The sequence below is a fragment of the Phyllopteryx taeniolatus genome, chromosome 2 (assembly GCF_024500385.1).
Source record: "Phyllopteryx taeniolatus isolate TA_2022b chromosome 2, UOR_Ptae_1.2, whole genome shotgun sequence".
Classification (NCBI taxonomy): Eukaryota; Metazoa; Chordata; class Actinopteri; order Syngnathiformes; family Syngnathidae; genus Phyllopteryx; species Phyllopteryx taeniolatus.
In genome coordinates this window covers 38,733,416-38,746,673 of record NC_084503.1, presented here as the reverse complement: position 1 = coordinate 38,746,673, position 13,258 = coordinate 38,733,416, and positions in this window count along the sequence as shown.

Here is a 13,258-nt window from a genome sequence, read left to right as displayed (position 1 = left end):
GCACACGGAAGGCCGGCGGTGAAGGGGCGTGGCCTGGATAGGACTGAGGCGCCAGATTTGAATTCATGCGTGGGCGTGGCGACGTAGACGGAGTTGTTTTGTCCACGTGACGACATGCAACACATTATTTGGAAATATTGAGGCGAAATGTCGACTTTCATGGAACCACGCATTGTGTGTGCTGTCGGTTAAGGTTCTAAAAAAAAAAAACATTTGGTGAATTAGGACGTTATTCTTAGAATCATCCACATGGGGGCGTCTGATGCGCAAACGAGTTCGTCTACTTGAGCCCCTCTTGTAACAGGTAATAATTTCTGCATAGTTTCAATAAGAACACTGATACCGCAGATCCTTGAACCACTGAGGATCAAGATCAAAATAAAGCACACGAGCTTTTAAACACAACTTCAGTATAGAGACAAATTTACTATTTCAGTCGTTCTCAAAGTTTTTACACCAAGTACGACACTTCCAAAAATACTTAGTTCTCCCTGTACCATCATCATGACCAACTTCAAAATACAGTAACGTAGTAGGCCCAAGTGGTCAAAAATGAGACAGAGATTTTATTCCTAAAAAGAGTGCACAGTGTGAACATTAACACTGCTTGAATATAGGAAAATAAAAAATGACAAATAATGATTCAAATAAAATGTATTGTCATAACTGTTAAATAAAAAATGGTACCTGTAGTAAATAAATGTTTGTAAACAGACAATTCTAAAAGCAAATGTATCATGCTTAAAAGTTCAATACCAGTTCTGGATAATTTTTTTTGGAAGACATTATAATACTATGCACAGTTTAAACATCTAATTCAGTGATTTCTGCATACCATTAGAGCAGTGATTCCAAACCAGTGTGCTGTGTGAAATTATCAAATTTCACTTGATTGGTCAGAATTCTTTTTTGTTCATCCATCTATGACAGTACTGTGACAGACAGAACAAATATATGCTTCCATGAGATGTGAGAAAGTGCATAATTGACTGGTGTAGCAACGTTTTGTGACAATTTTGTGCAGTGGTGTGCCGTGAGATTTTTCAAACATAAAATATGTGCCTTGGCTCACTAAAGGTTGGGGAATCACTGCACGAAAGTGAGCATGCGTACCACACTTTGAGAATTACTGAACTATGTCATATCACTCTGAATATACTATTGTAAGTAACTAAGGTTTTATTTTATAGCACTTTTAAAACAGGAAGTTACAAAGCACTTCACAAACACATACACGTGCAAAATTGAGACTGATAGGTTCGGTGTCTTAAGTTCTTCCCTATCTCTGTTATTAATTAGTCTCTTCTGACACTGTGACTAATTATTTTAAATTTGCCAGTCTCTCCTCAAAAAGCCTCTTCAACCCAACCCAGAAATGATTGATTAATATATATTTATTATTTTATTTAAATGCACTTTTTATTCATTTATTGCATTAAAATTGTTGAAGTGATTTATTGTAAATAATAACATACATAATAACATTTTTTTTGCCGTTTTATTTTTATTGAATAATTCTTAATTATAATTAAATTAATTATAAATAATACAATGCTATGGGGGGCACAAGTCAGTGCAAACTGTAGGCCGGTCCCAAGACCGGATAAATGCAGAGGGTTGCGTCAGGAAGGGCATCCGGCTTAAAACCTTGCCAAACAAATATGAGCGTTCATCCAAAGAATTCCATACCGGATCGGTCGTGGCCCGGGTTAACAACGTCCGCCACCGGCGCCGTCAACCTGCAGGGCGCTGTTGGAAATCCAGCTACTGTGGGTCGAAGTCGAAGTCAAAGAAGAAGAAGAAGAGGTCGAAAGCGGGTTCTTCGGCAGAAAGAGAAGAGGAAAACACAGAGCCTAGAACTGAATGTGGGGACTTTGAATGTTGGGACTATGACAGGAAAATCTCGGGAGTTGGTTGACATGATGATTAGGAGAAAGGTTGATATATTGTGTGTCCAGGAGACCAGGTGGAAAGGCAGTAAGGCTAGAAGTTTAGGGGCAGGGTTTAAATTATTTTACCATGGTGTAGATGGGAAGAGAAATGGAGTCGGGGTTATTCTAAAAGAAGAGTTGGCTAAGAATGTCTTGGAGGTGAAAAGAGTATCAGATCGAGTGATGAGGCTGAAATTTGAAATTGAGGGTGTTATGTGTAATGTGATTAGTGGCTATGCCCCACAGGTAGGATGTGACCTAGAGGTGAAAGAGAAATTCTGGAAGGAGCTAGATGAAGTAGTTCTGAGCATCCCAGACAGAGAGAGAGTCGTAATTGGTGCAGATTGTAATGGACACGTTGGTGAAGGTAATAGGGGTGATGAAGAAGTGATGGGTAAGTACGGCATCCAGGAAAGGAACTTGGAGGGACAGATAGTGGTAGACTTTGCAACAAGGATGCAAATGGCTGTAGTGAACACTTTTTTCCAGAAGAGGCACGAACATAGGGTGACCTACAAGAGCGGACGTAGAAGCACACAGGTGGATTACATCTTGTGCAGACGATGTAATCTGAAGGAGGTTACCAACTGTAAGGTAGTGGTAGGGGAGAGTGTGGCTAGACAGCATAGGATGGTGGTGTGTAAGATGACTCTGGTGGTGGGAAGGAAAATTAGGAAGACAAAGGCAGAGAAGAGAACCATGTGGTGGAAGCTGAGACAGGACGAGTGTTGTGCAGCTTTTCGGGAAGAGGTGATACAGGCTCTCGGTGGACGGGAAGAGCTTCCAGAAGACTGGACCACTGCAGCCAAGGTGATCAGAGAAGCAGGCAGGAGAGTACTTGGTGTATCTTCTGGCAGGAAAGGAGAGAAGGAGACTTGGTGGTGGAACCTCACAGTACAGGAAATCATACAAGGAAAACGGTTAGCTAAGAAGAAGTGGGACACTGAGAGGACCGAGGAGAGGCGAAAGGAATACATTGAGATGCGACACAGGGCAAAGGTAGCGGTGGCAATGGCAAAACAAGAGGCATATGATGACATGTATGGCAGGTTGGACACTAAAGAAGGAGAAAAGGATCTATACAGGCTGGCCAGACAGAGGGATAGAGATGGGAAGGATGTGCAGCAGGTTAGGGTGATTAAGGATAGAGATGGAAATATGTTGACTGGTGCCAGCAGTGTGCTAGGTAGATGGAAAGAATACTTCGAGGAGTTGATGAATGAGGAAAATGATAGAGAAGGGAGAGTAGAAGAGGCAAGTGTGGTGGACCAGGAAGTGGCAATGATTAGTAAGGGGGAAGTTAGAAAGGCATTAAAGAGAATGAAAAATGGAAAGGCAGTTGGTCCGGATGACATTCCTGTGGAGGCGCCATATCCAAGATGGCGCCTACCAGTGTGGTCGCCTCGGTAACGCGCTCTCTAGTATTGTCTTTGTTTTTGTGTTTTTTGTGTTTTTCGTCCGTCTTTGGAGACCTTACACGACTCACTTACACAAGGGGAGACCTGCTAACCATCAAGGAGTCTACTCCGGACTTTCTGTCACCAACTTTCGAATATCCGCTCAGTTTTTTCCCCGAGTTACTCACCGGAGCGGCGTCCGCGGTTTTCGGCGCATGGAGACGGAAGCGGCGCCACAGAGGGAAGCGAGCCGGCATTCAGGTGAAACTCCGCAAGAGAGGACACAGATTGGCGTTCCCGTCGATCCACCTCGCGAATGTACGCTCCCTACCCAACAAAATGGACGAGCTTCATCTTCTGTTAAAGACCAGTAAAGACTTCGGACGTTCCGCGGCCATGTGCTTCACGGAGACCTGGCTTTGCGACGCTGTACCCGATGGCGCTGTTATGCTTCCCGGTTTCCACATTCATCGAGCGGACCGCGACATGGAATCATCGGGGAAAACAAAGGGCGGCGGGATATGCCTCTATATCAACGAAAAATGGTGTACGGACGTCACGGTGCTCAGCACACACTGCAGCCCGCATTTGGAGTCGTTATTCTTAAACTGTAAACCATTCTACTCCCCACGTGAGTTCGCATCATTCATTCTCGCTGGCGTCTATATTCTGCCTCAAGCTAACACGAACGCCGCATTGCTAACGCTCGCCGATCAAGTCAACGAAATTGAAAAAAAACACCCCGACTCACCCCTCATTATTCTCGGGGACTTTAACAAAGCTAAACTCAACCACGAACTCCCTAAATACAAGCAGCACATCGACTGTCCTACCAGGGAAAATAATACTTTAGACCACTGCTACACCACGGTAAAAAACGCATACCGTGCTATACCTCGTGCAGCCTTGGGCTCGTCTGATCACTGCTTAATTCACTTAATACCGACGTACAGGCAAGAACTTAAATGTGTGAAGCCTACAGTGAAAACAGTCAAAAAGTGGACAAATGAAGCCAAGATGGAACTTCAAAGCTGCTTAGACTGCACAGACTGGAGTGTCTTTGAAAATTCAGCTGGCAGCCTGGATGAATATACGGACACTGTCACATCCTATATCAGTTTCTGTGAAAGGTTTGTGTACCAACAAAATCATTTCGCACATTCAACAACAACAAGCCGTGGTTCACTGCTAAACTTAAGCAGCTTCGCCAAGCTAAGGAGGACGCATATCAGAGCGGGGACAAGGTCCTGTATAATCGAGCTAGAAACCAGCTGACCAAAGAAATTAACATTGCAAAGAGGATCTATACAGCAAAGTTGGAAAAGCAGTTTAGCGCAAACGACTCTAAATCATTCTGGCATGCATTCCAGTCGCTGACTAATTACAAGCGACGATCCCCCCAAGCTGAGAACAATAGCACACTAGCCAACGACTTGAATACCTTCTACTGCAGATTTGAAAAGGACAGTTTCACACCACACACCAACCCGGCCGCACCCGCGACCACAATCACACCTCTGACCTCTGCGTTAACCATCCATGAACAGGATGTGAGACGCATCTTCAAACAACAAAAGATTAACAAAGCGGCAGGCCCGGACCACGTGTCCCCATCCTGCCTCAAAGTCTGCGCGGACCAGCTCGCGCCAGTCTTCACTCAGATCTTCAACAGATCACTGGAAATGTGCGAAGTTCCATCCTGTTTCAAACGCTCCAACATCATCCCAGTCCCCAAGAAACCTGCAATCTCGGATCTGAATGACTACAGGCCTGTCGCTTTGACATCTGTGGTCATGAAGTCCTTTGAACGTCTTGTGCTGGACCACCTCAAGAGTGTCACAGGTCCCCTGCTGGACCCCCTGCAGTTTGCCTACCAAGCGAACAGATCTGCGGATGATGCAGTCAACATGTGACTGCACTTCATCCTAGAACACCTCGACAGTGCAGGGACCTACGCGAGGATCCTGTTCGTGGACTTCAGCTCAGCGTTCAACACCATCATCCCTGAACTCCTTTCATCCAAGCTTCTCCAGCTCAGCGTCTCACCTGCCATCTGCGAGTGGATTTACAGTTTTCTGACGGGCAGGACACAGCAGGTCAGGCTGGGGGAGGCCACCTCATCCACACGCAGCATCAGCACTGGGGCGCCCCAAGGTTGTGTCCTCTCTCCGCTGCTCTTCTCTCTCTACACGAACGACTGCACCTCAGCGAACCCGACTGTCAAACTCCTGAAGTTTGCAGATGACACCACTGTCATCGGCCTCATCAAGGACGGTGACGAGTCTGCATATCGACAGGAAGCGGAGCGGCTGGAGCTGTGGTGCGGCCGACACAACCTGGAGCTGAACACGCTCAAGACTGTAGAGACGATCGTGGACTTCAGGAGGCATCCTTCGCCACAGCTGCCCCTCACGTTGTCCAGCTGCCTTGTGTCAACCGTCGAGACCTTCAAGTTCCTGGGAATTACAATCTCCCAGGACCTGAAGTGGGCGACCAACATCAACTCCGTCCTCAAAAAGGCCCAGCAGAGGATGTACTTCCTGCGGCTTCTGAGAAAGCATGGCCTGCCACCGGAGCTGCTGAGACAGTTCTACACAGCGGTCATCGAATCAGTCCTGTGTTCTTCCATCACAGTCTGGTTTGGTGCTGCTACAAAAAAGGACAAACTCCGACTGCAACGGACAATCAAAACTGCTGAAAGGATTGTCGGTACCCCCCTACCCACCCTTGAGGACTTGCACGGTGCCAGAACTAAGACAAGGGCATGCAAAATCCTCTCGGACCCTCCCCACCCCGGTCACCAGCTCTTCCAGCTCCTTCCCTCAGGTAGGCGCTACCGATCAATGCAAACTAGAACTAGTAGACATTCCAACAGCTTCTTCCCTCTTGCAATCAACTTCTTAAACAGCTAACTTACAATTCCATTACAACAAGCTGGCAATTTTTTGACTTGAGTTCGTTGTCACATTTCTGTATTATGTATTACTCGTGCACTCACTGTAGTTGTCTCGCCGTGCTGCACTATTTGCATATAGTGGCCACTCATGCCAGAGTAGCATCTGCTCCATTTGCACACTGATTGAGGAGTATCTGTAACATTTGCACAACCATTGTCCCAGATTATCGCACTACTCGTCACTTTAAACCGCATACACTCCTTGAAGTCTCAGTGCCCTTTGCACAATGGTCATTGCACCGGACTATTGCGATATTAGCCATTCGAACTGAGGACTCTGCATCTTTTTGCACAATTGTTGTTTGTTGTTGTTTTTTGTCAATGTCTTTATGTCTCCAAAGTGTTCTGTAAATTGACTGTCTGTTGTACTAGAGCGGCTCCAACTACCGGAGACAAATTCCTTGTGTGTTTTGGACATACTTGGCAAATAAAGATGATTCTGATTCTGATGGAAGCATCTAGGAGAGGTGGCTGTGGAGTTTTTGACCAGCTTGTTCAATATAATTCTAGTGCGTGAGAAGATGCCTGAGGAATGGAGGAAAAGTGTACTGGTGCCCATTTTTAAGAACAAAGGTGATGTGCAGAGCTTTGGCAACTATAGAGGAATAAAGTTGATGAGCCACACAATGAAGTTATGGGAAAGAGTAGTGGAGGCTAGACTCAGGACAGAAGTGAGTATTTGCGAGCAACAGTATGGTTTCATGCCTAGAAAGAGTACCACAGATGCATTATTTGCCTTGAGGATGTTGATGGAAAAGTACAGAGAAGGTCAGAAGGAGCTACATTGTGTCTTTGTAGATCTAGAGAAAGCCTTTGACAGAGTACCCAGAGAGGAACTGTGGTACTGCATGCGGAAGTCTGGAAAGGCAGAGAAGTATCTTAGAATAATACAGGACATGTACGAGGGGAGTAGAACAGCGGTGAGGTGTGCTGTAGGTGTGACAGAAGAATTTAAGGTGGACGTGGGACTGCATCAGGGATCAGCACTGAGCCCCTTCCTTTTTGCAGTGGTTATGGATAGGCTGACAGATGAGGTTAGACTGGAATCCCCGTGGACCATGATGTTTGCAGATGACATTGTGATCTGCAGTGAAAGCAGGGAGCAGGTGGAGGAACAGTGAAAATGATGAAGGCATGCACTGGAAAGCAGAGGAATGAAGATTAGCCGAAGTAAAACAGAATATATGTGCATGAATGAGAGGGGTGGTGGGGGAAGAATGAGGCTACAGGGAGAAGAGATAGCAAGGGTGGAGGACTTTAAATACTTGGGGTCAACCGTCCAGAGCAATGGGGAGTGTGGTCAGGAAGTGAAGAAATGGGTACAAGCAGGTTGGAACGGGTGGAAGAAGGTGTCAGGTGTGTTATGTGACAGAAGAGTCTCTGCTAGGATGAAGGGCAAAGTTGATAAAACAGTGGTGAGGCCAGCCATGATGTACCGATTAGAGACAGTGGCACTGAAGAGACAACAGGAAGCAGAGCTGGAGGTGGTGGAAATGAAGATGTTGAGGTTCGCTCTTGGAGTGACCAGGTTGGATAAAATTAGAAATTAGCTCATCAGAGGGACAGCCAAGGTTTGATGTTTTGGAGACAAAGTTAGAGAGAGCAGACTTCAATGGTTTGGACACGTCCAGAGGAGAAATAGTGAGTATATTGGTAGAAGGATGATGAGGATGGAGCTGCCAGGCAAGAGAGCTAGAGGAAGACCAAAGAGAAGGTTGATGGATGTCGTGAGGGAAGACATGATGGCAGTTGGTGTTCGAGAGGAGGATGCAGGAGATAGGCTTACATGGAAAAGGATGACGCGCTGTGGCGACCCCTAACGGGACAAGCCGAAAGGAAAAGAAGAAGAAGAATACAATACAGGTGGCACGGTGGACGACTGGTTAGAGCGTCTGCCTCACAGTTCTGAGGTCCGGGGTTCAATCCCTGGCCCCGCCTGTGTGGAGTTTGCATGTTCTCCCTGTGCCTGCGTGGGTTTTCTCCGGGTACACCGGTTTCCTCCCACATCCCAAAAACATGCATGCTAGGTTGATTGAGAACTCTAAATTGCCTGCAGGTGTGAATGTGAGTGCGAATGGTTGTTTGTTTGTATGTGCCCTGCGATTGGCTGGTAACCAGTTCAGGGTGTACCCCGCCTCCTGCCCGATGATAGCTGGGATAGGCTCCAGCACGCTCGCGACCTTAGTGAGGAGAAGCGGCTCAGACAATGGATGGATGGATAATACAATACACATTTAACAATAAATAATACAACAGAATGGGAATCATTTTATTATTATAATGAAACTATTTTTCTGATTTACTTTTTAACTTTCACCTCATCAACACATGACCTGGCCCATCTGTCAATTAAAAAAAATAATGGATAGATAATAATAATTGCCCACCCCGGTCTAATACATAACTATAGAATTGACATTAATTCTTCTTGGAGCTTGAATCTTAAAGTAAATACTGTTACGTTCGACTATGAATATAATATACAGTATATGTGTGTGTCTGTTTAAAAATAAAACAATATCACTACTTATGTTTTTCCTATTTCTTGCTTTGTCAATGTCAATTTATAATTATGATGTACACAGCTTATGTTAATTATTATTATTATCATGTAGTTGTTCATTGTTATTTATTGTTCATTGTTATTAGTATTTTCATGGAAGCCGAACAGATACAGTATTTAAAACAGAACATGGACTTCACCCAATTCTCTATGAACATGGAAAATTTGTGTTTCATTGTCTGTTCTTGTTTGTTTGTTTTGTTTTGAAGTTCAAAATAAACATGAAAATCAAATCAAACATAGCAAAATAATAAAATTGATTTTTTAAATGTTTGTTATACTTTAAATGTATGTGCTGAAAATTCTTCATGAAGAGAATGTAATTTATTCAGTATACGATGTCATTTCCCCCCTACATTAGTAAGTTTCCATTAATAAAGTATTTTCTAAATGTTTTCCACTTCTATTTCAACAATAAAGAAGTTCTGCAATGACTAATATGATATGTGAAATTTTGTCAAACTACAAGAAACAAGAGTACGTCATTGTCAGCTAAGGATCTTCGTATCCAACAAGAAAACACCGCAGTCCCTTAAAACCTTTCCAAGTAAGGTACAACCTTATACACCAGGCATTACAACTTTTATGTGTAGTGTCACTGATTTGCATTAGTTTTAAATGAGAGCGGTGTATGTCTTTTTAACACATTGTAACATCAGTTTCTAATGTGACATTGAAATATTTTTTTATAACAGGACTATGTAAAATGCTTGACGTGCCTTCATAGGTGGGGAAGTTATTTCAGGATTGCTAGGTAACCATGGGTCACTCACACTCAGTAGCTCTTATTGCTATTTATATGGAACAAGATGAAAACCTTTCAAGCTAATCAGTATGGTCACCAGCCACTCACAGGGAGAACGTTTTGACAAACATCAACCATTCACACTCGCATTCACATCTAAGGACAATTTGGAGTCTCCAATGTTGTTTAACTATTACAACAACCTGTTTGTTTGTTTGACAGTGCTTATGACTTGGCCTCTTGGTGAACTTAAAACTTCTCATCAACTATAAGGAGAGTTTGTGTGTATAAAAGTAGACTGAAACTTGCAATTTAGATTATTTTATTGATTTTTTAAAATTATTATTAAAAATACAAAAACATCTCAGGATCTCCCTGGAAAAGTTGGACGAAGTGGCTGGGGAGAGGAGAGTCTGTGCTTCCCTGCTTAAGTCGCTGCATGGATGGATGGATACTGATCCAAAATCCCGCAGTCTGGCATTTACAGCATTTCAGAGCATTGGTTACACATCCATTCATTCATTTTCTATACCGCTTATCCTCAGTTGGGTCATGGGTGAGCCTTAGCCTACTGTATATCCCAGCTGACGTTGGGTGAGAGGTGGGGTACACCCAAGAGTGGTTACATATAGACAAACAAGCATTCACATGTAAGAAAATTTAGTCTTCAAAGAACCTAACATTCATGTTTTTGGCGTCGTGCAGTGGTTAAGTGTATGCCCTGAAACAGGAGGGTTGCCGGTTAATATTCCCGTCAGCGATGTGTCCCTGGGCAAGACACTTAACCAAAACTCCTAACAGCAGATAAATGCAATGAATTTGTTTGTTATTTTAGTGAAAAAATACATGTTAAATATTAGCCAAATCAGAAAAATGATAAAATGGTACTACATCTGAAGCCACCCAGGAGAAGCTCTATTACTATGTCGTAATTTGATACAGTTGACCAAAAAATGTAGAGAAAACGGTTCAGCAGCTCAAACCATCAACGAGCTGTCTTGACTCAATACCATCTGACTTTTTCAAAGCTATTGCAAAGTCTGTGCTAGCTGATTTGCAGCAAAAAATCAATTGCTCCCTTCAGTCAGGCGAGTTTCCTAAAGCTCTTAAAGTAGCTGTCATTAAGCCTCTGCTAAAAAAATAGAATTCTGGACACTTCCAGGTTAGCAAGCTATAGACCCATCTCAAATCTCCCTTTCATAGGCAAGATTGTTGAGAAAGTTATTTTTTATCAACTCAGCAATTTCTGGAACTTAAATGGACTTTTTGACAAATTTCAATCACAGTACAGAATCTGCTCTTATCAAAGTGCTAAATGATATAAGGTTGAATACTGACTCGGGAAAGGTGTCAATTCTGGTCTTGTTGGAACTCAGTTTAATTGTGACTATCATAGCTATACAGATGACACACAGTTATATCTAGCAGTGTCTCCAGATGACTACAGTTCAATTGAGGTGTTGTGTCTGTCATGAACGGAACAGAGGATAGGACCCAAAAATGCACGACTCCAAAACAAATGGACAGTTTCCAAAAAGAGAGGTTTAATAAACGGGCATACGTCGGTACACAGGCAGGCAATCCAAGAAAGGCAACAGTATCCAAAAACATGAGGCAAAGAGGCAAGGTCGATAATCGGAACAGGGTCAAGTCTTACTGTGAGTCTGTGACGTGGAAACAAGGAATGCTGGAACGCGACGACAAGGTACAACGAACTGGCAACGAGAGGGAATGAGACACGAGGTTAAATATAAGGGGTAATTAGGGTGAACGAGGCACAGGTGGGGAAGATGCTCACAGGAGCAGGTGTGTGTGAAACAGGGGGGAAGACAAAACCCGGAACACACACATACACACATGACAGTGTCACTGTCTGAAACAGATAAATAACTGGATGAGCCAAAATTTTCTTAAATTAAACCACAATAAAACTGAGATAATTGTTTTTGGCAATAAAGAAAAGAGGATTGCTGTTAGTAAATACCTGGAGTCACTCTCTTTAAAAACCAAAGACCAAGTCCGAAACCTTGGTGTTCTGATAGATTCCGACCTGACTTTCAACAGTCATATAAAATCAATTACTAAAACTGCCTTCTTACCATCTGAAGAACATATCCAGAGGGCTTGCATATCAGAATCAGAATGAGAATCATATTTATTTGCCAAGTATGTCCAAAAAACACAAGCAGACCAGGAGAAGCTCATCCATGCTTTTATCTCAAGTAGACTTGACTATTGTAATGGTCTTCTGGCTGGATTCCCTAAAAATAGCATTAAACAGCTGCATCTCATTCAGAATGCTGCAGGTCGGGTTCTGACTATTACTCAAATTCTAAAGTCTTTACACTGGCTTCCAATCAGCTTTAGAATATATGTTAAAGTTCTGCTACTGGTCTATAAATCAGTAAACGATTTAGGTCCTGAATACATGAATGAAATGCTAATCGAATATAAAGTGTAGGGTAGGGCTCTGAGACCAAATAGTGGAGAACAGAGTCCAAAGCAAACATGGTGAAGCAGCATTTAGCTATTATGCTGCACACAAATGGAAAAAGTTGCCAACAGAAGTGACGTCAGCCCCAAGTGTGCATGTTTTTAAGTCCAGGTTTAAAATTTTTCTTTTTTTCCCATGCTTTTTAGAGCATTTCCACTTTTAAATGACATTTCTTGCACTGTACACTGTTTTAATTGTATTTCTATTTTTTCTCTTTGTTTTAAATGTTTATAAGCTGTTTCTTTCCCTTTTTAAATGCTTTTAATCATGTAAAGCACATTGAGTTACCTTGTGTGTGAAATGCGCTATATAAATACATTTGCTTTGCTTTGCTTTGCTTAACCCACATTGGTTACGAATGAATGTGGTTGGATGCTTGGTGGTGGTGGTCGGGGGGGTTGTAGGCACAGAATGGCAGCCACGCTTCGGTCAGACAGCCCCAGGGCAGCTGTGGCTGCATAAGTAGATTACCACCACCAGGGTGTGACTAAGGAGTGAATGAATAATGTGTGCAATTGTAAAGTGTCTTTGAGTTCCTCGAAAAGTGCTATATAAGTCAAATGCATTATTATTGCTCTCGTCTCTCGCCATATCGCGGTTCACTTTTTGCTGTCTCACTATATCGCAGATTTTAAAATCGTACATATCTATTTTTATATCACAGTTTTTTAGCTATATTGATGGATTTTGCTATGATCAATTTTCCACACGGTCTGTTACTGCAGACTCATATAGCAACAAGCGTGAGACAGGAGGAAAGCGTGCATAAAAGGCAGAGAATCTCCAAGTTTGGGATCATTTCACACTGAAAATAAGACGTTAAAGTGAAATGTGTCCACTGCAAAGCAAAACTGGCTATCACAACTCCACGTCTACTATAAAGATTAAATGGTTAGCTAATTTAATCAAGCCTACCAACGCTAGTTAGAACGAATTGTAATCCCGCCACAGGTGGTCAAGGATAGACAGAGCAACTGCTGCACTTTCAATCGCTTTATTGGACAAATGGTAGAAAATAAACACATAAAAAGCACATTCATACAGTAGGTGCGCTGCCACAACTGACATTTTTCCAAAGACACTCAGAGCCAACAACAGCCAATTCTACACGTTCATTCGCTGACTCCCACATCCCTCACCAGGCGAGGTCACGCCTTTAAAAGCCACACACA